Consider the following 27,810-nt stretch of genomic DNA (forward strand, 5'->3'; position numbering starts at 1 on the left):
ACCACGCCATCGACCTTCTCCACCACCTCTGCCATGGCCTCGAAAGGCGACAAGGGAAAGGGCGTGAAGTCGGCCGAGGCACAGCGGCTCGCGGCGCTGCGGAAGGAGCGGGCGATCTTCACCCCCCAGCTCGGCGTGCAGGAGCTGAGGGAGTACTTTTACCTCTTTTGGGCGACGGAGACGCGTGCGCATCCGCGCACGAGGGTACTCCCGGCTACCGCTTTGAGACCGGCTCCAAATGGGTACCCGTTCTTCCCGCTATTCTTCTATTGCGGGCTCTGCCCGCCCTTCTCGGAGTTCTTTTGTGACATTATGAACACGTATGGCTTCCGCCTCCTTGACTTCACCCCTAATGCTGTCTTGACCATGGCAGTTTTCGCTCACTTGTGTGAAAACTTTGTCGGAGTCCACCCTAGTGTAGCCCTTTTCCGCCACTACTTCATGCCTCGGGTAGAGAGAGGAGAGCCGCTTGCCGGAGGGATTGCTTGGATCTCAAGAGTCGGTAAGAAGGATGCGTACTTGGAAGGTGAGCTCCGCAGCAAGTGGGAGGAGTGGAGAGCGGAGTGGTGTTGGATTGTCGAGGAGGATCCGCAGCCCTTCACCGCCGTGCGCCAAACTCCAATAGTGCGTGGCAATGACTGGAGCAACGTGGCCCCGGAAGACGAGAGGCTGAAGATCGCCATCACTAGGATTCTTCGCCTCAGGCTTGCCGGGCTCACCGTAGGTGCTGTCGGGGCAGATTTCCTCCGCCGCCGCATTGCCCCCCTGCAGGAGAGGAGGAGGCCCGCCTGGGAATTCAAGAATTCGGCGGACATCATGAGGCTGCGGCCGGGCCTGAACTATAACTTCACTGTCTTGGAGTTGGACGCAATGCTCTTGGAATTATTCAAACGCGACCCCCAGCACCCATTCACACTGCCGAGGGGCGTAGTTCCTTTGTGCAATAACTCTTCGCTTGATCGGATCCGCGCCATGATGCCGTTGTGCGATTCACACGGCATCGTCCCCACTTGGCAAGAGCCTGCGGACGACGTTGTGCAAGCATTCTTCGACACCTTGGAGGAGTTGCCGGTCCGCGCTGACGAGCAGAAGAGCCTCACTCGTGACACCACCGACGAGGAGCTGCAGCTTATCGCTACCAGGGCGGAAGAGGCTGCGGCCGCAGCTGCTGCGGGTGTGTTTGGGTTTACCGTGGAGGAGGCAGAGGCTGCAGAGGCGGCAAACCTTGCCGAACGCGCGGAGTTCATGGGCGAGGAGGAGCCTGCCGGTTCTGAAGCCGAGTCGAGCGAGGCCGGCGAGGAGGAGGCTGAACCTTCAGAGAGCTTGCCGCAGGCGGAGCCCCCGGCCCCGCCAAGGAGGCGCCTTCACAGGGCCGGGGACGCAGCAGGGCGGCAGCCGGCTCCACAGCCACCGAGCCGCGCGACGCGCTCTACCGCGGCAAGCAATGTTACCGCGGGAGCGCCTCACGCAACAGCGGCAACCAGAGCGGGATCTTCCCGGGCCACCGCCGCCGCCCCTGCCAAGCAGGCAAGGGATCCTACTCCTCCACCTCGCCGCACCGGAGGAGGGCCGGACTTCGATCTTTCCGCGCTCAGCTCCGATGAGGAGGAAGAAGAGTGAGTTTCTTTGGTGCTCTTATAATCCTTCAATCTTGCTGTGTATATCTTGTATTTGACTTGCTCCAATCTGGACTCTTTTCTTTTCATAACACTGGCCCAGAGAGCGGTGAAGATGGCCAAGGCCACGGTGATCGTCATCGAGGATGACCCCATCGCGTCGGCAGGAGGTGGATCCGAGACCACCTTGACGGACCCGGCGATCACTCCTCGGAGCAGCCCCCAGCGCAGCCCCCAGCGTAAGTTCATAGTTTATCCTTCTGCTGTCGGGCGTGCTTGAGTGCTTTTTCCTTTGTTGATATCATGCTTGTTGACTTGTGCAGGAGCAGAGCAGCCTCATCAGGAGCGCCCGGAGGCCGATCCCGAAGCGCCACCTGCTTCGACTGCGCCGCCAAGGGAGGAGTCCCCGGCAAGGGAGCGCTCTCCGGCAAAGGGGGACTCTCTTGCAAGGGACGGCACTGCTGATCCTGCGGCGACCGAGGCCGTAACTAAAGATCTTGGCGCAGGTAATCCAATTACTCAAAAACTTTCCCTTGGTTTCTGCTTTTTCTGTTTTTCTTTTCTTGGATTTTCTGATTGATTTTCCTCCCCTCTTCGTTCTTCAGACCCATCTTCGGCTGAGCCAATGGAGACAGAAGGCGCCGGCGAGGAAGGTGCCGGTGCTGATGTGACCGCCGGCGAGGAGGCCGCCGGGGCTGCTGCTGCGGAAGACGGCGAGGGGTCGGGCGATCGCACTGACGACCCTGAGGCCGCAGGAGCGCCGGGCGCTGCACCGACCGCCGAACCCTCTGCCGCTTCTGCGGAGCCGGGCTCCGAGGAGCCCCATCCCGGCGCCTACTTGCAGGCCGATGACGACATCTTCATCAAGCTACCCTGGGCGTCGAGCTCCAGGGCGCCAGTCGAGGGGGAGACTTTTGACGGGGAGGTGCTCGCCTCTGCTGGGCTGTCATTGGTTGACGCGCCCGGCAGCAGCAGCGGCGAGCCTGAGGAAGAGCAGCTGCTGCGGAAGCTGCTGTCACTCTACCGCACCCGGCAAGCCAAGCTGGCTTCCCGGGAAGCGCTTGTCGCGAAGGCGGGAGTTGACATGGAGAAGCGCGCAGAAGAGCTCCGGAGCCAAAATCAAGAAGCTCTCCGGTCCCTGGCGCAGGAGCGGGAGCGAGTCGACGAGGAGCGCACGGCCTTTCTTCTCGAGAAGGCCGAGGCTGAGGAAGAACAAAGGCTTGCTGCCGAGAAGCAGTCCGCGCGGGAAGGCGAGCTAGTGCAGCGGAAGGCCCACCTCGACAGCTACGAGGAAGAGCTCGCCGAGCGTGAGCGAGCACTTGGTGGGGCGCTTAAGGAGGCAAAGGATGCCGTGGCAACTGCAGAGGCCGCCAAGAGGGAATTAGAGGAAAAGGTGGCGCGGCTGGAGGCCGAAATTGGGAAGAGTGGCGAGGAGATTGCCGCGCTCAAGCATGAGCACAAGAAGGATGCTGCCGCCCATGGTGAGCTGCAAGGCCTTCTCGCTGACAGGGGCAAGGAGCTCAGCGCCGCCAGGGATTCCAAAGCAGATCTAGAGCTGAAGCTGGCCACGCTGACGCAGACGCTGGAGGCCGCCAAGGAACGGGAGAAGACCTTGGCGGAGAAGGTCAAGGCTGACGCGGCGCTGCTGGAGAGCATTGCAGTCACCCAGAACTCCTTCAGAGACACAGTGGAGCACTGGACCGAGGGTCTGGTGAACACCGCCGCCGTCATCAACGAGGAGCTGGCGCAGCTGGGGATGGAGGACTTTGGGTATCCTTCCGACGAGAGCCTTCAACCCAGCGCCAAGCTCAGTCTATTCTTCAAGGGCGTGGCGACGGCACTCCAGCGGCTCCGGGAGAGGATCCCGAAGCAGCTGGCCGACGAGTCACGCAAGATCTGCGTTGGGGTTCTCCAGAAGGTGCTGATGAAGGTGGCCTTCCGCAACCCAGGCCTCAGCTTCACCAACGTCCTCCGATCCTTGCCGCCTGACACCGATCTGGACGCACTCAAGGCCCTTGTCGCACCCATTGTGGACAAGGTGAGCGAGATCAAGCGAGTCGAGGGCGGGCGCGTAGATTAGGCCGCCCATTTCTTCTTTTCCCTTATCGCTGCTAGTCATGTCATGAAAACAGTCTATTAGAGCTGCGACAAGTTATCTTTGTAATATAACTTTATTTCGGTCTATCAATTTGCAATGTTATTTCCTCTATTAGATTCCTCCCTTTGTATGTTTTCACCCTACGCTTCTAGGGAACTTGTCGGCGCAGGCGCCCGAGCCGCGAGCGCTGAGTGCGGAACTTCAGCAGCCTGCTGGCGGCGCTGCTTCTGACAAGAAACCTTGTCGTGACTAGATGCAGCACGCTTAAGCTGTTGAGCGGACTCGAAACAAAGTAAGGGCGCAACTAGCCACGAGTTGGTTCCTCCACGCACAGGTTTTCCATACAAAGCAGGGTCGTTCGAGGAAGATAACTCAAAAATTTAAAAAAGTGATTGCTCAAACTTTGGCAACTTAGCTTTTCTGTTATTTGCTTCCCGGTAAGGCAAGTCTTTGCTTGAACAACGCCTGGCCCACACCACAATCTTCTCCTTCCCCCCGGCAAACTTGTGTGCGAGAGAACCTTCTTTCCCTTTAAAAGAAAAAGAAAGAAGAGAAAATAATAATATGGAGCACTTCGGCTCGTTACTGCTTACCGGATGTAAGTGCTGCACAAAGTGTCAGATAATCACATGCAAGAAAGGAACTAATCGCATGAAATGGACAAGCTGTGCGGAGCACATGGGTTTTTACTTATGCACAGGATCTGCGCCCGGCTTTGTACAAAGAATTACATGCAACAGCGGAAAGACTTGTACAAAGGGTGGTTGCCGGAACGGGTTCCGGCTACCGCGCCTTATGGGAAAAACTTACGAAGATGTTCTATGTTCCAGGTGCTGCTCACTGGAACGCCATCTTCGGTCTCAAGGCGGACAGCGCCAGGCCTTGTGACTCGTCTCACCCGATAAGGGCCTTCCCACTTCGGCGTCAACTTGTTGGAATTCTTGGCGGACTGAACGCGCCGAAGAACAAGGTCGCCTTCCTCGAAGCTTCTGGCTTTAACTTTGCGGCTATGGTAGCGGCGCAAAGCTTGCTGGTATCGAGCAGCTCGTACAGCAGCCTGAAGACGATCTCCCTCGAGGAGCAGCGTGTCGTCTTGCCGCAGCTGCTCTTGCTCAAGCTCATCATAAGCGAGCACTCGAGGTGATCCGTATACGAGTTCCATGGGGAGAACTGCCTCTGCTCCATAGACTAGAGCGAAAGGTGTCTGGCCAGTGGCTCGATTTGGCGTCGTTCTGATCGACCAAAGAACCACCGGCAGCTCCTCGATCCAGTTCCTTCCGCACCTGTGCAGCCTGTCAAAAGTTCTGGTCTTGAGCCCGTGCAGCACTTCAGCATTTGCCCTCTCTGCTTGACCGTTGCTTCTCGGATGAGCAACAGAAGCGAAGCAGACCTTGGCGCCAAGGTCTTGGACGTACTGCATGAAGGTGCGGCTCGTGAATTGCGTGCCGTTGTCGGTGATGATCCTGTTAGGGATCCTGAAACGGCAAACAATTGACCTGAAGAACTTGACTGCTGACTGTGCTGTCACCTTCCTCATTGGCTGCACTTCCGGCCACTTTGTGAACTTGTCGATTGCGACGTACAAGTACTCAAAGCCCCCGACAGCTCGGGGGAAGGGGCCGAGGATATCGAGCCCCCAGACCGAAAATGGCCAGGATAAAGGGATCGTCTGGAGAGCTTGAGCTGGCTGGTGTATCTGTTTGGAGTGGAACTGGCATGCTTCACACTTGGTTACTTGTGCAGTTGCATCCTGGAGGGCTGTCGGCCAAAAGAAACCTTGCCGGAAAGCTTTGCCGGCAAGCGCTCTTGCGCCTATGTGGTGGCCACATATGCCTCCATGTATCTCTGCCAACAACTTTTGTCCATCTTCCCGATGAATACACTTCAACTTCACACCGTTGAGTCTTCTTCTGTACAGTATGCTATCGACAAACTGGTACATACTTGACTGTCGGGCTACTCTTTCCGCTTCTTCTTGCTCTTCGGGAAGTTCTCCTGTCTGAAGGAAATGGATAATCTGCTGTGCCCATGCTGGAGCTTGTGGCTCGACAACAAGGACTAAAGGCACATCTCCTACTGCGGGAACATCTGCTTCTACAGCAAGGACTTGCGGTCCTGCCGGAGCTTGATGTTCCCCGTCAAGCTTGCCAGAGCAAAACTTGTCGGGAGCGTCTGCTTCAACGGAACAAACCATAAGGCTTGCCGAAGCAGACTGCCCCTCAGCATCTGTGGTGCTGATCTTGGGGACTTTCTTGGCGGCGGCTTCGAGGAGCTCTGCCGGAAAGTAGTCACCAGAAACCAACTTCCTCTTTTTGCTTTGTCCAGTTGATGGTGTTACGGATGGTTGAGTCAACTTAAGCACAAAGATCCCTGGTTCCACAGGTAACTTTAGTGCGGCGCACTTTTACAGGCCATCAGCAATATCATTCTGAGCTCTTGGGATATGCTCCATTTGTAGCCCGTCAAAGTGCTCCTCTAGCTTCCTCACTTCATCGACATACGCTTCCATCAACGGACTCTGGTAGTTCTTGTTTACTTGTCGGATGACAAGCTGTGAGTCACCCCTGACAATGAGCTTCTTGATCCCAAGGTCTGCTGCGATTCTGAGACCGGCAAGCAATCCTTCATACTCTGTAGTATTGTTGGTTGCTTGCTCCTTGGGAAAGTGCATCTGGACTATGTACTTGAGGTGCTCTCCGGTGGGTGCGACAAGCAGCACACCTGCACCGGCGCCTTGCAGCGAGAAGGCTCCATCGAAGTACATCAGCCACTCTTTGCTTGCCTCTTTGACGGGGATGCTTGTTTCTGGAATTTCTTCATCTGGGGTTGGCGTCCACTCTGCTATGAACTCTGCTAATTCTCTGCTTTGGATAGTTGAGGTGCTTTCAAACTTGAGGCCAAAGCTTGACAGTTCCAGCGCCCACTCGACAATCCTGCCTGTTGCTTCTGGATTTTGCAGTATCCTCTTCAGCGGAAAGCGAGTGACGACTGTGATCTCATGTGCTTGGAAGTAATGGCGCAGCTTTCTCGAGGCCATGAGGAGGCCGAAAAGCAACTTCTGCACACCAGAGTACCTTGATCTAGCTCCCTGCAGAAGAGAACTGACAAAGTAGACTGGGCGCTGCACCATTCTCCTTGGCATCTCATCTTGTTCCTGCGCAAACCCACGTTTGTCAGGACCAGAGCTTGTCGGCGAGGCCCCCTGCTTGTCGCTGGATGGATCTGCCGTGGTTGCTGGCTCATCATCCGCCTCCCTCTCCGCCACTAACGTAGCACTAACCACTTGATTGGTTGCTGCTATATACAGCAGCAACTTCTCTTGTGGCTTAGGTGCGACAAGCGTTGGAGTGGAGGACAGGTATCTCTTCAAGTCCTGCAGCACAGCCTCCGCTTCCGGAGTCCATCTCATTGGACCTGCCTTTTTCAAAATTTTGAAAAATGGCAGGGCGCTCTCAGCAGATCTAGAGATAAACCTGCTGAGAGCAGCCACGCAGCCGGCAAGCTTTCGTACATCCTTGACGCGCTTTGGTGCTTCGATCTGCTCGATGGCTTTGATCTTGTCGGGATTGGCTTCAATTCCCCGCTGAGACACAGGTTTGCAAATGTCTCATCTAAATCTTGAATCAAGGTTGCTCTGTCCTTGCTCTTGACCACTATGTCATCCATGTAAGCTTCCACATTTCTGTGTATTTGTGGTTCAAAAGCATGGTGAACTACCCTTGCGAATGTTGAACCAGCATTCTTCAAACCGAAAGGCATCCGTACGAAGCAGTATGTGCCACACGGGGTGATAAATGCGGTTTTCTCTTCATCTTCTTCTGCCATGAAGATCTGATGATATCCTGAGTATGCATCAAGAAATGAAAGCAAATCACATCCGGCTGTGGAGTCAACAATCTGGTCAATACGCGGCAAGGGAAATGGGTCTTTGGGACAAGCTTTATTAACATCAGTGAAGTCAATACAAAGTCTCCATTTCCCGTTAGCTTTGCGCACAACAACAGGATTGGCCAACCACGTGGGATGGAGTACTCCTCTGACAAGGCCTGCTGCTTCCAACTTCTTTATTTCTTCTGCGATGAATTCTTGGCGCTCAACTGCCTGCTTCCTGACTCTCTGCTTGACGGGCCGCGCATGAGGACAGACGGCAAGGTGGTGCTCAATCACTTTCCTGGGAACACCGGGGATATCAGACGGTTGCCACACAAACACGTCGACATTCGCCCGCAGGAAAGCAACGAGCGCGCTTTCCTATTTGGGGTCAAGAGTGGCGCTGATGGTGAAGGTACCACCAGTGCCATCCTCCTTAGCGGACACCTTCTTAGTTGCAGGTGGAGCTGCCATCGCCTTCTTGCACTTGCCGGTGGAGCTCGATGGTGCGTCCTCGACGGTAGCCCAGCACTCCGAAGAGGTGCGCTTGCCGGAGTGGGCATCAGAGCTCTTGCCGGACTTGGACTTCTTCTTCCCCCCTGGAGCTTCAGCGGCAAGTGTCCTTCGTTCTGCTGCAGCTGCTGCTTCCCGGTAGATCTTGTCGGCACAAATAAGAGCATCCTTCTTGTCGCCAGGGACAGAGATGACACTTATTGGGCCTGGCATTTTCAGTACGTTGTACGCATAGTGAGAGGCTGCCATGAACTTGGCGAGTGCCGGACGGCCAAGGATTCCATTGTATGGTAATGGAATGTCGGCAACGTCAAACGTGACCCTCTCAGTCCTGAAGTTCAGCTCACTGCCAAATGTTACCGGCAACGTGATCTTTCCCTTTGGCTTGCTCCTTCCCGGGTTGATTCCTTGAAAAGTGCCGGTCTCTTCGAGCTCGCTGTCAGGGATCTGGAGCTTCTGGAGCACCATGGAGGAGATCAAGTTCAAACCGGCCCCGCCGTCAACTAGCATCTTAGTGACCTTGAGGTTGCGGATTGTTGGTGAAACCAACATCGGCAAGCACCCGACCGCAGTTATGCGATCCGGATGATCCTCAATATCAAAGATGATAGGCATGCTGGACCATTTCAGAGGCCTGCGTGACTCGACGGGTGGTTCTGCTGCATTAACTTCCCGCACCCACTGCTTGAGCTGGCGGTGCGAGGCATGCAGAGAAGCACCACCGTCAATGCACAGGACCTCTGTAGCTTTCTGGAACTCCTGCTCATCAGTCTCCTCATCATCTATATCTTCATCGTCGCTGTCATCTTCATCCTTGTAGCGGCCATGAGGAGGTCTGTCTCCTTGCCGCTTCTTGGCCTTGCCGCGGCGTCCTCCTCGGCTGGGCCGTTTCTTGCCGGATCCACCAGCTCCTTCCTGGGCCTTCTCCTTGTCACGCCGCTCGTATTCAGCTTTCTGTTGCTCAACAAGCTGCTCGACCCTTTTGCAGTTCTGAAGATCATGGCCCTTGGTGCGGTGAATCTTGCAATACTGCTTGTTGGTGCCGTCTTGCTTGTCGGCGACCGCCACCTCCGCGGCAACCTCCTTGCCGGAGTCACCAGCTTTGGCTTCCTTGGCGCTGCCGCCGTTGCCGGACTGCTCAACAACTAGCACTTCTTTGCCTTTCCTTCTTCTGTTGTTCCGCCGCCGGTTTCTCCTTGTCGGGGCGGCATCTTTGCTGTCAGATTCTCCTGCTCCTATATTTTCTCCGGGGAGTCTCCTCCCTTCCTCAGCACGCGCGCACTTGTCAGCCAGTGCATATAACTCACTGACGTCCCTGATCTTGCTCATAGCCATTTCCTCCCGCATCCTGCGGTTCCGCATGTTCTGATGGAACGCGCTGATCACCGCGGCAGGGTGGACGTCTGGGATGTTGTGCTGCACACTACTGAATCTTTGGATGTACTTGCGCAAAGGTTCTCCTTCCTTCTGGGTGAGCAGATGAAGATCACTCTCCTGGCCATGAGGCTTGTGTCCGCCTGTAAAGGCGCCGACAAACTGATGGCACAGATCAGCCCAAGAGGATATGGAGTTGTCCGGCAAGTGCATGAGCCAGGATCTGACATTGGGCTTGAGCACCAGCGGGAAGTAGTTGGCAAGGATCTTGTCATCTCGTCCCCCGGCAGCTTGCACCGCAATGGTGTAGATGTTGAGGAACTCTGACGGATGCGTCTTGCCGTCGTACTTCTCCGGTACGTCTGGCTTGAAGTTCTTTGTGCTGGGCCACTGGACTTGCCGCAGCTCACGAGTGAACGCAGGACAACCTACCGCATACGGCAGATCATCTGGTTCCCCTGGCGCATGCATGTCAACAGAGGGCCCAGCGCGCTTGTCGGATTGACGTCGCGCTTCTCTTCGGCGCTCGATGCGGGTTCGAGCGTCTTCTTGTTGTCGATCATGAAGGACTTGGCGCTGATCGCGACGAGCTCGTGGATCCGACGATGCAGTGGAGTCGCTGTCGAGGTGGATCCGACGAGTCGGCGATCTTGGCCTTCGGGGCGGTGATTGCATGGTTGTTGCACCTCCGCCCGTTTCGTCGCCACCGGCTCGCGTCCGGCGGTCCTGCCGCGGCGGCGACGCGCTCGGCCACCGTGGAGTGTCGCCGTTGGCGTAGCCGATGAGACTCTGAATGGTGGCTCTCCATTCGTCGATCTTGTCTGACGTCGGAGGGTAATCTAGGAGAAGTTGAGCTCGCGCCAAAGCTTCTGCTGGGGTAGAGGGTGGCAGCGGCGGACGGCGCGAGGAGCGGGACGTGCTCGAACTTCTAACTATGTTAGAAGGAGCGGTATCCCGTCCAGGCGACCGTGCCCCGCTCGTGCCAGCATGCTGGCGTGCATGCTGGTCTTGAGCGCCCCGAGATCCACCAGCTTGGCCTTGGTCTAACATGCGCATGGTGCTGCGAGCGCCATGATGCTGTTGATCTTGCGCCTCTTGAGAGTGGCGCGGAACTTGCACAGTCACCGAGGTTTGGGCAGCCTTGTCCTTAGACTTGGTAGCACTGTGAGCACCCTCATCGACGACTGTTCTTCCGCCGGCGTCCACTCCACCACCCGTTTGCTCTAACGGTGGCGGAAACGATGTGGACGGAGTTGCTGCCGCCGAAGTCTTCTTCTTCGGTGGCATGTTGATGAAGGGATGAAGATCTAGCCCGTGTGAACACCGGATCAGGTTCACACAATCTCGACGCTACCCCTACCTGGCGCGCCAAAGATGTCGGGGAAACTGATCCTCGAACACCTATGGGGCCGGCGGACCGGGCCCCTTTCGGTTCGGCGGGGGCCGGAGATCGCACGAAGAGCAGATCGAGGCGAGGCACACGAGCAGTTTACCCAGCTTCGGAGCTCTCCGGAGAGATAACACTCCTACTGCTGCTTGTCTGGTTGTATTATCTGGTGCTCTTGCTCTCCAAAGCGAGAGATGAATGGAAGCAAACTGTCTGAGGCTTCGAACCTATGAGCCGATGCCCCCCTACATTGCGCGTGGGCCTCCTTTTATACGCTAAAGGGGTCACCGACAGGTGGCAACGCAGAGGAGGGTAAAAACGTAAAAAGCAAGGTAGTTGATATAGTTGCTTGTACAGTGCTCCCTACCTAACCCTGAAGGCAGGGGACAAGGGCATTAAATGCCCGTCTGAGTCGCCCGAACAGTGCAGAAAAGGACTGTTAGGGGCGCCACCGTTCGCCACGATGGCGATCTTGTCAGCTTCGCGTGCCACTGCGCACCGCTGGCTGCACAGCCTCCCGCCACGCACGCACGCAGAGGCCCTCAGAGCGACACGTTGGTGGATGCGCTGGAGCGTGGGCGCAGAGTGGCCGCCTGCCGCGGCAAGCGCCTTGCCACTGTTGCTATCTTGTCGGGTCCGGAAGCTTGTCTCTCACCGGGCTTCGAGGTACCTTGGTTTGTCTTCCCGGCAAGCTCCTCTTGCCGGGGCCTTGTCGCCTTGCCGGAGCGCGTTGCGCGTCGTGGCAAGTCCGTTGGAGCGTCTTGGTTGGCCTTCCCGGCAAGCTCCTCTTGCCGGGGTCTTGTCTCCTTAGCTTAAATACTTTGTTCTTGGATGGCTCCAAGGGAACCTTGGGGGATCTTGGCGATCACCCGGCAAGCCTTTGCCGCGGGGTGCTGCAACTGCCCGTGCACAAGTTCGGGGTACTAGGGTACCCCTAATCTAGTACACCGACATGTACCTGTGAAAAGAAATGTTTTCCTTGCAGCGACTGTGTGGGATGTACATACGAACGAAAACGTTTAGCGGGAACTGACTGTGTGGTATGTACTTGCGACCAGAAACAATTTTGTCGTATAATTGTATTTTTTAGCCCTACTGTACGTATTTCCATATTTGAGCACTCGCCGGTCGCACACGACCTCATTTTGCCAAGCGTGTGTGCCAGGAGGGCATATCCCCGATGGTTTTTGGGTCGTGTGGGAAGGACCCCCCCCCCTATCGCCCACACTCACTTGGCGACGGTTCCAAATGCCGTCGCGGAAAGGGGTTAAAAACCGTTTGTTTAGCACCGATGCGCACCAGTGTGTAACGGGGGGTATAAGCCATGGTAAAGTTATAATATGGTAGGTATAATGCAATAATAAAATATGAATGGGTTTGCAATAGTACTTAAAGTGGTGATTTGCTTTATTATACTAATAGATCTCATGAAGGTTTTGTTAAGTTTTGTGTGATCAAAGTTTTGTAGTTTTGGGTGAGATCACGATGGATGAAGGAATAAGGATTGAAAAGAGCCTGAGCTTGGGGATGCTCGTGACACCCCAAGGTAATATTCAAGGAGTAACAAAGCAACTAAGCTTGGGGATGCCCCGAAAGGCATCCCCTCTTTCTTCTAATGACCATCGATAATTTTACTTGGAGCTATATTTTTATTCGTCACATATCACGAGTTTTGCTTGGAGCGTCTATTTGAGAGATCCATAATGTCGTTATGATTAGTTAGAATTGCTCTATGTGCTTCACTTCAATTTTTTTAGCTAGGGAATTGCTTTAGTACTTCACTTGTATCTTTTTTAGCACGGTGGTAGTTTAGTTTTTGAAGAAATACTCTCATGTTTCACTTACATTAATTTGAGACTTAGTAAATTTTGAAGAAATATCCTATCATGCTTCACTTATATTAATTTGGGAGTTGGAAATTTTGAAGTAATATTTATGCTCTGGTGCCTCACTTAAATTTATTTGAGAGCTTAAAAAGTAGCAAAGGTAATATATGAATTTAGTCTCAAAGTGATAGATATTCAAGGGGGATATAATAAAAAATCCACGAAGATCATTGGATATTATAAACTTGATTCCTTGAAATAGTTTTGTGATATGGAGATAGTAATATGTGAGTCATGTTGGTGAGTAATTATGCTTAGTAAGAATATTGGTGTTAAGGTTTTGTGATTCCCTATGCAAGCACAGAAGTCAATAGTTATGCAATGAAGTTATATCCTACTTGTGGTGCATTATTCGTTGTTAGTTATGTTTAATGCATGTTTATGATCGTTTTCGTTTCTTGGTTGGTCGCTTCTCAATCTATTTGCTAGCCTTCATTTGTACTAAGCGGGAATACTGCTTGTGCATCCAACTCCTTAAACCCAAAGTTGTGCCAAATGAGTCCACCATACCTACCTATATGTGGTATTTCCATGTCGTTCCAAGTAAATTTATATGTGCCAACTCTAATTTTCAAAATGACTTTCCTTTTTGTGTGCCTGTACCGCTCATGATACGGCAGGGGTGGCCAATATTTTCCATGCTAGATATGTTATTCTCAAGATGACTGCTTATTCACTTGTCATTGTACGAGAGTGTGGTTGGTAATAGGGATGCCTAGTCTCGAAATAAAAAAATATTTATATGTTGTTGAAACATCTCCGTCGTATCTATAATTTTTTATTGTTTCATGCCAATATTCTACAACTTTCATATACTTTTGGCAACTTTTTATACAATTTTTGGGACTAACATATTGATCCACTGCCCAGTGCCAATTCCTATTTGTTGCATGTTTTTTTTTGCAGAAAATCCATATCAAACGAAGTCCAAACGCGGTAAAAACTTACGGAGATTTTTTTGGAATATATGTGTTTTGAGGGAATTGGAATCAACGCGAGACGGTGCCCGAGGCGGCGGAAAGGCAGGGGTGCACGCCCTGGACCCTTGTGGCCACCCCATAAGGCGGCTGGTGCCGAAAGCTAATATCTGGATAAAATCGTGTTAAAATTTCAGCCCAATTGGAGTTACGGATCTCCAGGGATTTCAGAAATGATGAAAGGCCAGAATCTGGGAGTGCAGAAACAGAAGGAAACGAAGAGAGAGATCTAATCTCGGGGGGGGGGGGGGCTCCCGCCCCTCCGCTGCCATGGAGGCCATGGACCAGAGGGGAAACCCTTCTCCCATCTAGGGGGAAGGTCAAGGAAGAAGAAGAGGAAGGAGTTCTATCCCCCTCTCTCCCGGTGGCATCAGAACGCTGTCGAGGCCATCACCATGACGGTGATCTACACCAACAACTTCACCGCCATCATCACCAACTCTCTCCCCCTCTATGGAGCGGTGTAACACCTCTTCTCCCTGCTGTCATCTCTACTTAAACATGGTGCTCAACACTATATATTATTTCTGAATGATGAATGGCTATCCTATGATGTTTGAGTAGATCCATTTTTTCCTATGGGTTGATTGATGATCATGATTGGTTTGAGTTGTATGTTTTATTATTGGTGTTTTCCTATGGTGCCCTTCGTGTCGCACAAGCGTGAGGGATCCCTGTTGTAGGGTGTTGCAATATGTTCGTGGTTTTCTTATTGTCTATGTTGCGGGGGGTGATAGCAGCCTAAACATGGATAAGTGGGTTATGGCGTATGGGAATAAAGAGGACTTGATACTTTAACTCTATGGTTGGGTTTTACCTTAATGATCTTTAGTAGTTATGGTTTGCTAGAGTTGAAATCATAAGTGCATATGATCCAAGTAGAGAAAGTATGTTAGCTTATGCCTCTCCCTCATATAAAATTGCAATAATGATTATCGGTCTAGTTATCTATTACCTAGGGACAAATAACTTTCTTGCATTACAAAAAGCTCTCTACTAAAACTAACTTAGTTGTTTCTTTATCTAAACAACCCCTAGCTTTTTTATTTACGTGTTCTTTATTATCTTGCAAACCTATCCTATCACACCTACAAAGTACTTCTAGTTTCATACTTATTCTAGGTAAAGCGAATGTTAAGCGTGCGTAGAGTTGTATCGGTGGTCGATAGAACTTGAGGGAATATTTGTTCTACCTTTAGATCCTCGTTGGGTTTAACACTCTTACTTATCGTAAGAGGCTACAACTGATCCCCTATACTTGTGGGTTATCAGTTGTCAATAATAAATTCCTTGGAAAGTGTTGGTTTGGAAAGCACCCGTGGATACGGCTAGCCATGGATTGTGAAAGAATGGTGAAAAATAAATAAACTTTATTTTATGTTTGGAAACCGCCTATGATTTATCTAGCATGGAAAGTATTGAGAATTCTCGCTCATTTTAGTTGGCAGGAAAAGTATGCCTCTCAAAACAATTTTATCTCTCAATTTAAGCTATGAGCTCTGGCACCTCTACAAATCTCTGCTTCCCTCTGTGAAGTGCCTATCAATTTACTTTATGAAATTTTTATTTTTAGTTGAGTCTCCATCTTATCTTATAAAGCACCAACTAGGGAACACTATTATCGTACTTGTGCATTGGATATAGCTAATATTTGAGTGTGTTTCATGAATGGATCAATGATTGAGTATAATGGGCTAGGGATAGCTTTCTTTAGTGTTGATATTTTGAAAGACATGGTTGCTTGTTGATATGCTTGAGTATTGATGTCCTCATGTCAATTATAGACTATTTCTTTGAATCATCTAAATTCCAAATGTCCATGCTACAAAAGAAAATAATATATGATGAACATGTTAGGTAGCATTCCACATCAAAAATTCTTTTTTATCATTTACCTTCTCAAGGACGAGCAGGAATTAAGCTTGGGGATGCTGATACGTCTCCAACATATCTATAATTTTTTATTGTTCCATGCTGTTATATTATCAATCTTGGAGGTTTTATATTCATTTGCTAGCAACTTCATATCATTTTTGGGACTAAGCTATTGACATAGTGCCCAGTGCCAGTTGCTATTTTTTGCTTGTTTTTTAGTTTGCAGAATATCAATACCAAATGAAGTCCAAATGCCACGTAACTTTTTGGAGATTTTTTCTGCCCAGAAAATACCTAGTGAGCCGAAGGAGCACACAGGAGGACGCCTGTGGCCAGGCCTGCCCTGGTGGGTAGTGGAGCCCTTGATAATCCCCAAGTGCAAGGAACCATCATAGCAATTTCCAAATGTGGAAGTGATAAGTATGGAGTGTCGAACCCACAAGGAGCTAAAGGTAAGATCAATATTATCCCAAGTCCTATCTGCCACTGATATGACTCTACGTACACCTAACATTTGCTTCCATCTAGAAATGAGAAATAAAACTATGTTGTGGGTATAAAGAGAATAGCTTTGCATGATATCAGAGAACTAAAATATAAAATAGGTGTTGTTAACATAAAGTTAGAATATATTGCTATATATTGTAGCTAGCGAGCGTGGAATAATGATGGATCGGTGTGCGGAATTATCCTAGGAAATTGTTAACAAGATCAGTAATTGTTATTGTAATTTTACATGAGGAAGAGTCATAAGCTAGCATACTTTCTCTACTTGTATCATTTGCACTTATGATTGGAACTCTAGCAAGCATCCGCAACTACTAAAGATCATTAAGGTAAAACCCAACCATAGCATTAAAGTATCAAGTCCCCTTTATCCCATATGCAACAACCCCCTTACTCGGGTTTAAGCGTATGTCTCTCTAGCAACCCAATATAAGCGAATCATGAACGTATTGCAACACCCTATAGCGGGAATCCTTCGCGTGTGCGCGGCACGGAAGGCACCATAGGACAGCACCAAAATAAAACATACAACTCAAACCAATCTAGATCATCAATCAACCCAAAATACATAGGAAATCTACTCAAAACATCATAGGATGGCAACACATAATTGGATCATAATATGTGGCATAAAGCACCATGTTCAAGTAGGGGATTACAGTGGGGTGCAGGAGAGTGGACCGCGTAAAAGAGATGAGGGAGGTGATGAAGATGGTGATGTCGATGAAGACAATCAGCGCGGTGATGGTTCCCCCGGCGGCACTCGGGCGCCATCGAGAGAGAGGGGCAGAGAGTCTCCCCCTTGTGCTTCCTCCTCCATGGCCTCCCCCTAGATGGGGAGAGGTTCTCCCTCTAGTCCTTGGCCTCCATGGTGATGGTAGCCCCCTCCGGGTTCCTCCACCATGGCCTCAGGTGATGATGGCCCCCTCCGGCAGGGTGCCAGAGAGGGCCTAGATTGATTTTTTGTGGCTACAGAGGCTTGCGGTGACGGAACTTCTGATCTAGGTTTCTCTTCAGAGGTTTGGGGATTTATAGGAATTTTTTGGCATCTGTCTCATGTCAAGGGGGTGCACAAGGCAGCGGCAAGGCTGGGGGGGTGCACCCTAGGGGGCGCGCCCTCCACCCTTGTTGCTTCCTCATGAAGCTTCTGGTCCAACTCTTATGCTTCGGGGTTCTCTTTTGGTCCATCAAAATATCCATAAATTTTCAACCTATTCCGAGAACTTTTATTTCTGCACAAAAATGACACCATGGTAGTTCTGTTGAAAACAGCGTGAGTCCGGGTTAGTTCTAATCAAATCATACCAAAACCATATAAAATTGTGTTAAACATGGCATGAATACTTCATAAATTATAGATACCTTGGAGACGTATCAGCATCCCTGTAGGTGTCAAAACCGGCGAATCTCGGGTAGGGGGTCCCGAACTGTGTGTCTAAGGTTGATGGTCACAGGAGGCAGGGGACACTATGCTTTACCCAGGTTTGGTCCCTCTTGATGGAGGTAATACCCTACGTCCTTCTTGATTGATATTCATGAGTATGAGGATTACAAGAGTTGATCTACCATGATATCGTAATGGCTAAAACCCTAGAAGTCTAGCATGTATGATTGTGATTGTCCCTATGGACTAAAACCCTCTGGTTTATATAGACACCGGAGGGGACTAGGGTTGTACAAAGTTGGTTACAGAGAAAGGAATCTTCATATCCAAACGCCAGGCTCGCTATCCACGCCAAGGAGAGTCCCATCCGGACACGGGAGAGAGTCTTCTATCTTGTATCTTCATAGCCCATTAGTCCGGCCCATTTCACAAAGGCCGGACGCCCGAGGACCCCTTAATCCAGGACTCCCTCAATCCCCGAGCTTAATTCATGCTCGTCCTCGAGTAGGTAAATGATAAAAGAAATAATTTATGAAGTGTGAATGCTAGCATAGTGCATAAATTTGATCAATGATAATTTCAATCACTTTTTCTAGCATCATTCTATATCATAAACAGTAGGTCATCTCATAAAACTTCTCATGATAAAGTAACAAGCTATTCACATGTTAAAGCATAGACCATAAAGTTTCTTGAAAACTAACAAACCATGTTTTCATTCACCAAACAATTGCAATTCATCTTATTTTTAGGAAGGGTCTATGTAAGAGCTTTGATTTAGCAAATCCCACATACTCAACTATCGTATAGTCTTCCATGATTGCTAACACTCAAAGCTTATTTTTAGAACAAAAAGCATATGTCGAACACAGAGAAAGATAGGGGCTTAATGTTTCGCCTCCTAACTTATTTATCATATAGATAATTGTCAACAATAATAATTCATGATCAAATATATTTGAATGGCCATATATGCTTGGATCTTTCCCCACCACATGATGCTTGCCAACTATAGAATAATTGAGGTTGAACTAACAAGGAATACTAATGACTCTTGCATAAAAGTAAATATATAAAAGTAAAACATAGGCCCTTCGCAGAGGGAAGTAGAGGTTGTCATGCGCTTTTTAATTTTGGATGTGCAAACCCTTAATGCAAAGGAACGTCACATTGTATTGCCCTTTGTGATAGTAACCTTTATTATGTTGTTCGTTTCTTTTATTTCTTTACCATCACAAGTTCATACAACGCTTATTTTCCCTTATAATAAAAGATCATACGTATTTAGGAGCATTTTTATTGCTTTTTGCACCGATGACAACTTACTTGAAGGATCTTATTCAATCCATAGGTAGATATGGTGGACACTCATGGCATGGAATGAGGTTTAAGGGTTTTAGATGCACAAGTAGTATCTCTACTTAGTACAAAATTTTGGCTAGCAAAAGATCCTAAGCAAGCACCACATGTTAGAGGATCCATAACAATATAAGTTCTATGTAAATATATCCAAACATAACTCATTACATTGTCTTCCTTGTCCAACTTCAACTAATTTGCTCAAGTTTGAAAATAATTAATAGGGCTCACAATCATAGAAGATGTCCAAGATAGTGTATTTATATGTGAAATCTCTCTCTTCCTTCAATATTCTTTCATGAATTGTTCAAGTTACCAATGTTGTTTTTGTTAACTTCCAATAAATTTTACGACCTATACTTCTTACAAGTGAAGTCATTACTCCCCATGGGATAAGCATATGAAACATATATAATTTCAGATTTATCATATTCAATTCATTCAACCATTTACGCATAGAATATAAGTGAAGCACGAGAGTAAATGAAAAACTACTTCAAAAGAATATAAGTGAAGGTCAATGAGTAGTCAAATCATTAAGTAGACATGGGAGGGCTCTCTCTCATTCAAGATTTCGGATCCAATGATTTTAGTCAAACAACAAGTAAAATGAAAATACGCTCCAAGCAAAACACATATCATGTGAGAATAAAAATATAGCTCCGAGTAAGGTATACCGATAGTTTTGAAGAAGAAAGAGGGGATGTCTTTGAGGGCATCCCCAAGCTTAGGCACTTGAGTCTTCCTTGAATACTACCTTGGGGTCCCTTTGGCATCCCCAAGCTTAGGGTCTTTCCACGCCCTATTCTCCTCGTATCGATATCTCACCCAAAACTTGAAAACTTCAATCACACAAAACTTAACGGGACTTCATGAGATGGGTTAGTATGATAAAGAGCAAATCGTTCACTTTGGTACTGTCAAGATAAGATTCATAATTGTTCTCACACAATGCCTTCTGTACCATATCATTTCTACAATTTATGGTGAGCAATATAAACCATAGAAATTATAAAATAAGCAAACTATACATTGAAAACAGAATCTGTAAAAAAACAGAACAGTCTGTAATGATCTGAACAACAACCATTCTTATTTTACTCCAAAAAATGTGAAAAATAGGAAAACATAGGAAATTTGTATATCAATCTTTTGTAAAAAATTCAGATCAAAAGCACACTTCTGTGATTTTATAAAATTATTTTACTGGGCGCAAAAGTTTCTGTTTTTCAGCAAGACCAAATCAACTATCACCATAGATCATCCCAAAGGTCTTACTTGGCACTTTATTGATTCAAAAGCTGTAAAATATGATTAATATAGTAACATAATCATGATAACACACAAAAATAGTAGGGTTAAATATTGTGTTGTCTCCCAACAAGCACTTTTCTTTAATGCCTTTTTAGCTAGGCATGATATTTTAATGATACACTTCCAAGCCCAATTTTGATGAAAATTTTATTCATACTCCAAAATATATAAGTGAAGTTCATAGAGCATTCTACAATTAATATATATTTACCAACATCCAAGCTAAAATATATAAGTGAAGCACATGAAGCATTCTATAAAGCCATACTCAAAAGATTTAAGTGAAGCACAAAGAGCATTCTATAAAGCCATACTCAAAAGATGTAAGTGAAGCACATGAAGGATTCTGTAAATCAATGAAGGACAATCTCATACTAGAATGGTGCATAGAGGAAAATAATAGGAAAATAAACACAAAAGACGCAAATCATGTGAACAAAACAAAAACCAAGGTATACGGATAATTGTTGAAGAAGAAAGATGGGATGCCAACCGGGGCATCCCCAAGCTTAGATGCTTGAGTATCCTTGAAATATTTACTTGGGGTGCCTTAGTCATCCCCAAGCTTGAACTCTTGCCTCTCCCTATTCTTCTCATATCGATAACTCCTCGATCTTCGAACACTTCATCCACACAAAACTTAACAAAAAACCTTGTGAGATCCATTAGTATAATAAAGCAAATCACTACTATTAGGTAATGTTGTAAACTCATTACAATTTAATATTGGTATTATATCTACTATATTCCAACTTAACCATGGTTCATACCCCCCAATACAACCCATAGATTCATCAAAATAAGAGAACAACACATAGAAAACAGAATCTGTCAAAAACAGGACATTATGTAGAAATCTAGAAACTTCGTATACTTTTGTAGCTCCAAAAATTCTAAAAAATTAGGACAAAATAAAAAATTACATAGCAGTATAGTGTAAATTTTCAGAAACTTTTGACGTTCCAGTAAAAAATGTAAATTCACGCACTACAGACAAAGTTTCTGTTTTTGCACCGCACATAGCAAACAAACAATCTAATCATCTTAAAGCCAAAACTTGGCACATTATTTTTATAATACAATGGATACATACAAGGGGATAATAATTATTATTTTGAGAAACTTCCATGAAAGATTTTAAATTGTTTCCATGAGCATGAACACAAGTGTTCAAGGTCGACCCTCACTTCTCCAATGCATAACCTTCCAATCACTTCTCTTTTTGAAAAAGTTTTTAGGCATAAGGGGCAAGTAAATTTTTTTGTCTTTTGAATTCTTTAAAAAAATGATTGTTTCTAAACAAAAGGGAAAACAAAATCTACTTAGTGAAGAAAGGAAACAAGCACACACGAGAATATCAACCCCACGCTATTGCTCCCCGGCAACGGCGCCAGAAAAGAGCTTGATAATCCCCAAGTGCAAGGAATCATCGTAGCAATTTCCAAAGGTGGAAGTGATAAGTAGTGTCCAACCCACAAGGAGCTAAAGGTAAGATCAATATTCCCTCAAGTCCTATCTGCCACCGATACGACTCTACGTACACCTAACGTTTGCTTCCATCTACAAACGAGAAATAAAACTATGTTGTGGGTATAAAGAGAATAGCTTTGAATGATATCGGAGAACTAAAATATAAAATAGGTGTTGTTAACATAAAGTTATAATAAATTACTATATATTATAACTAGCGAGTGTGGAATAATGATGGATCAGTGTGTGGAATTATCCTAGGCAATTGTTAACTAGATCGGTAATCATTATTGCAATTTTACATGAGGGAGAGGCATAAGCTAACATACTTTCTCTACTTGGATCATATGCACTTATGATTGGAACTCTAGCAAGCCTCCGCAACTACTAAAGATCATTAAGGTAAAACCCAACCATAGCATTGAAGTATTAAGTCCCCTTTATCCCATACGCAACAACCCCCTTACTCGGGTTTAAGCTTATATCACTCTAGAAACCCACTATAAGCGAATCATGAACATATTGCAACATCCATAGCGGGAATCCTTCGCGTGTGCGCGGCACGGAAGGCACCATAGGACAGCACCAAAATAAAACATACAACTCAAATCAATGTAGATCATCAATCAAACCAAAAGACAAAGGGTTCTACTAAAAACATCATAGGATGGCTACACATCATTGGATAATAATATGTGGCATAAAGCACCATGTTCAAGTAGGGGATTACAGCGGGTGTGGGAGAGTGGACCGCATAAAAGATATGAGGAAGGTGATCAAGATGGTGATGTTGATGAAGACGATCACCGCAGCGATGGTTCCCCTGGCGGCACTCCGGCGCCACCGAGAGAGAGGGGGAGAGAGTCTCCCCCTTGTGCTTCCACCTCCATGGCCTCCCCCCCTAGATGGGGAGAGGTTCTCCCTCTGGTCCTTGGCCTCCATGGTGATGATGGCCCCCTCCGGGTTCCTCCTCCTTGGCCTCCGGTGATGATGGCCCCTTCGGCAGGGTGCCAGAGAGGGCCTGGATTGGTTTTTCGTGGCTATAGAGGCTTGCGGAGGCGGAACTTTCGATCTAGGTTTCTTTTCGGAGGTTTGGGGATTTATAGGAAATTTTTGGCGTCGTTCTCACATCAAGGGGGTCCACGAGGCAGCGGCAAGGCAGGGGCGCGCCCTCCACCCTTGCCACTTCCTCGTGAAGGCAGGGGGTTCTCTTTTGGTCCATAAAAAAACTCCGTAAATTTTTAGCCCATTTCGAGAACTTTTATTTCTGCACAAAAACGACACCATGGTAGTTCTGCTAAAAACAACGTCAATCCGGGTTAGTTCTAATCAAATCATACCAAAACCATATAAAATTGTTGTAAACATGGCATGAATACTTCATAAATTATAGATACATTGAAGACGTATCAAGCCCACGGGAACCCTCTCAACGGATCTCCACCTCTATAAATACTCTAAAATCCCAAAACCCCTAGGGGAGTCGAGGAAATACAGTTTCCGCCACCGTAAGTTCCATAACCACGAGATCCAATCTAGAGGCCTTTTCCGACACTCTGCCGGAGGGGGCAACGATCACGGAGGGGTTGTTCATCATCCTTGTTGCCCCTCCGATGATGTGTGAGTTGTTTACCGCAGACCTATGGGTCCGTAGCTAGTAGTTAGATGGCTTCTTCTCTCTTTTTGATCTTCAATACAATGTTCTCCTCGATGTTCTTGGGGTCCATTTGATGTAATGACTTTTTTGCAGTGTGTTTGTTGGGATCCGATGAATTGTGGGTTTAAGATCAGTTCTATCCATGAATATTATTTGAGTCTTTGTTGAACTCTTTTATGCATGATTGTTATAGCCTTGTATTTTTCTCTGAAATTTGGTTTGATTTGGCCAACTAGATTGATTTTTCTTGCCATGGGAAGAGGTGCTTTGTGATGGGTTCGATCTTGTGGTGCTCAATCTCAATGACAGAAAGAGACATGACACACGTATATCATTGCTATTAAGGGTAAAAAGATGGGGTCTATTCCTACATGAATAGATCTTGTCTACATCATGTCATCGTTCTTATTGCATTACTTTGTTTTTTCATGAAATTAATACACTAGATGCATGCTGGATAGCGGTCTTTGTGTGGAGTAATAGTAGTACATGCAGAATTGTTTTGGTCTACTAATCTTGTAAGTGATGCCTATATACATGATCATTGCCTTAGATATCATCATGATTATTCACATTTCTATCAATTGCCCAAAAGTAATTTGTTTACCCATCGTATGCTATTTTCTTGAGAGAAGCCTCTAGTGAAAACAATGGCCCCGGGTCTATTTTCCTATCATATTAAACCTAAAATACCTTGCTGCAATTTTTATTTATTTGTTTTATTTTTTATTCTAGCTAGATCTATTTACCAAAACCTATACAATTTAATCTATATCAATACCATGGAGGAATTAACAACTCCTCTTACGCGTTGGGTTGCAAGTTTTTGTTGTTTGTGTGCAGGTGTTGTTTACATAGTGTTGCTTGGTTCTACTACTTGATTGATAACCTTGGTTTCATAAGTGAGGGAAATACTTACCTTTGATGTGCTGCATCATCCTCTCCTATTCGGGGAAATACCAAGGCAGATACAAGTAATCATCGTCGAGCGCATGGGCGCACGGCCCGGTGTCGGAGGCTGGAGATCCGGTGGACGTGCGTCAGGATGCCTCGCAGGGCAGTGACGACGCCTGATGTGCCCTAGCCATGTTCAGCCTTGACTCTAAACTAGAACAACCACAACATCATCGCATCATTGGACCCTCCACCACGACATCATCCTCGACCTCCCATGCTTGGCTGAGGCGTGCGACGGTGGCTGCCGGGCATTTCTTATGTCGTCTTGTGTGCTACACACCAGCTGCTCGATGAAATGCTAAAGAGAGGAGTGTTAGACGAACAAATGGGGCCATGTGCAACAAGACAATTCAATGTAACGGGGTGGAAATTGTGTGCCACGTCAGCCTGACTAGCGGGCCTCATATGTCATAATCTCACTTAACAAAGCCAGATACGTCGATCAATGTTTTTTGCAAAGTGATTACACAAGACATGGTGTTTTTGTAGAAGAAATGTAACATAGTCTTTTCTGCAAACCTAGCCTTCAAACTGGTGGTTTCTTGCAATTTACTTCGAAGGAAGCGATGATGTACAAAAACTAGGCCTTCTACATGGTGCGTTGAGCGACGGAACTAGGCCTTTATCCATTGTGGAGTTTACACTATGCTTTGGTTGCCATTTCCCAGCGATTTAGAGCATCAGCCGGGCGCCCCCAAATAGGATACAAACGCTTGGACGGCCCGCCCGATCACTCATCGATCACAAAATCTGACCAAGCCGAACGTCTCAAACAGGCCACAAATGCCCGAACTATCCGGTGTCCCTCATTGTCGGTGTCAAAACCGGCGGATCTCGAGTAGGAGGTCCCGAACTGTGCGTCTAAGGCGGCTGGTAACAGGAGGCGGGGAACACGATGTTTTACCCAGGATCGGGCCCTCTTGATGGAGGTAAAACCCTACGTCCTGCTTGATTTATTCTTGATGATATGGATATTACAAGAGTTGATCTACCACGAGATCGGAGAGGCTAGACCCTAGAAGCTAGCCTATGGTATGATTGTCTGTTGTCCTACGGACTAAAACCCTCCGGTTTATATAGACACCGGAAAGGGCTAGGGTTACACAAGGTCGGTTACAAAGGAGGAGATATCCATATCCGTACTACCTAGCTTGCCTTCCACGCCAAGTAGAGTCCCATCCGGACACGAGACAAAGTCTTCAATCTTGTATCTTCATAGTCCAACAGTCTGGCCAAAGGATATAATCCGGCTGTCCGGAGACCCCCTAATCCATGACTCCCTCAGTAGCCCCTGAACCACGCTTCAATGATGATGAGTCCGGCGCGCAGTATTGTCTTCGGCATTGCAAGGTGGGTTCCTCCTCCGAATACACCACGGAAGAATTTGAATACAAGGATAGTGTCCGACCCTACAAAATAAGTTCCACATGCCACCATAGAGAGAATAATATTTCCACAAACCTAATCTGCTGACTTGTTTTGGCAACATGACATTATGCCATGGCCCGGTGATTATTCGAACCGTTTCCTTTAACTAGCCACGCACATAATGCGAGGCAGTTTTTTGACACGTCTTGTCAAAGCAGAGATCGTGCCCCCCTTATTACGGGATTCTCATCAATACGGGCGTGGGTAACCCAACCACGCTTAGGACTCCTAGATTTTAGGCAAGCCCCAAACGGCCACGAGGAGGATGCTTGATATTCACCCTCTTTATAAAGGGTCAAGGTTTTTACTTTTTTCCTCCCATGCTTAATCAAATCCTTCCCCCGCCTCGAGTTCTAACACCCAAAGCTCAGGTCGGGTGCTTCGGACCTTCAATCATGTCCGGATCCAGCCTCCAGGGCTGGTGGATGCCCTCCTCCGTCACGGAGGAGGATATCAGGAAGTTGAGGGAGGAAAGATACTTGACCGCCGAAGTCTCGCATCGGCTGCCCACCCGAGGGCAGGTCGTCCCTACTCCTAAACCCAACGAAGATGTCGTGTTCATCTCCCACTTTCTCCGGGGACTAGGCTTCACTCTGGATCCCTTCGTTAGGGGTTTGATGTTTTATTACGGGCTTGATTTCCACGATCTAGCCCCGGATTCCTTCCTCCACATCTCGGCATTTATTGTCGTATGTGAGGCCTTCCTCCACATTATGCCTCACTTCAACCTGTGGCTCAAGACCTTTGATGTGAAGCCGAAGACAGTCGAGGGGCAGTATGCAGCGTGCGGAGGTGCATTAATAAGCAAGATTGCTGGAGCTCTGTGGCCAAAAGGTTCCTTTCCAGAGGTGTCCGGATTATGGAAAAGGGAGTGGTTCTACATCACCACTCCCAGAAGTGCCAAGTGGGTAGCTCCCCCCGTCTTTCGCTCGGGGGCCCCACCACAATTGATGTCATGGATCAGCAGGGGGCTGAGTTGGGGTCCAGCCAAGGACGTGCCCATACTGCAGAGTCGCCGGGATCTCTTTGAGGGAGATTATAGTTTGGTTATGGTAGTGCAAGTCATGCTGGTTCGTCAAGTCCAGCCTTGCAAACGCCGGCCCCTCCGTCTATGGGAATTCAACCCAGAAGGACCGCGCGCTATTCAGAATTTCCTCGGCCTGACATACGAGGAGATGTACCAGTCGTTCTTCGGTCCCCAGATAGAGTGTCTGGATACCTCCGAGGACGTGGGCCTGAGCAGCAACCGCACCGCAGCCCAAGTAAGTAATCCTCTAGCCGAACACACTGTCTTTCTTTTATCATGACATCATTCTGAAGGATCGCACTTTGACCAGGACTGGATAGCAAAGGCGAAGATGCTCTGGTATTTGGCTCCCCTTCCCGAAGGCTTGGACAATCTGGTGCTGGAAAAGATGCTCGAGCCAGCACATTGCCTGGTGCCCGCAAAGGAAGATGAAGGGGGGAATGAAGAGGGCCAAAGCAGGCCTCCACCGCTATCTGTTCCAACCGAGGGAACGAGCGTCTCCGTGAGGGAGGATAGCCAAGAGAAGGAGTCTGACATTCCTTCACCCCGGGGGAGGAAGAGGACTACCTCTGATGATTCAGAAACCAAGGTTTCCAAACGGGAGAAGAAAACCCCACCAGAGGGTCCCGTCTCGGAGGGCGCTTTTGCCGCACAAAGTTCGTGCGAGGATCAGCCCTCTAACAAGTCGTGAGTGATCAAAATTTACTTGATAGCAGAAATATTCTACCTTACTTTCGAGGAAATTAACCGAAGCATTTATCTTGCAGTTCGGATCTTAGCCCTTCTCAACAAAGCTCGTCTTCAGGGGACCTTCTTCCGGAGATGATGGAGAGCGAAACGCCTCCCCCGGACTCCCCCGCTCAAGAAGCGGGCGACCTTGAAGTGTCGTCACGGAGGGCCTCTCTGGATCCAGTGAGGCCAGAAGATAATCCCATAGTCACCCGAAGTCCCCATCATCCGGCTCTTGAAGAGGGCAGACAAAAGAGTCCGGCGCCGTCTGGTATGCGGTCGGACGTACTGAGGGATCTGCTGAAGCGAGCGACCATCTCGGAAGAACACCATGCGTTGATGGGTATGGTGATGGAAAGGATTTCGTCTGCTGTAAGCGGGT

This window comes from Triticum dicoccoides, chromosome 6A (genome assembly GCF_002162155.2).
Source record: "Triticum dicoccoides isolate Atlit2015 ecotype Zavitan chromosome 6A, WEW_v2.0, whole genome shotgun sequence".
Taxonomy (NCBI): Eukaryota; Viridiplantae; Streptophyta; class Magnoliopsida; order Poales; family Poaceae; genus Triticum; species Triticum dicoccoides.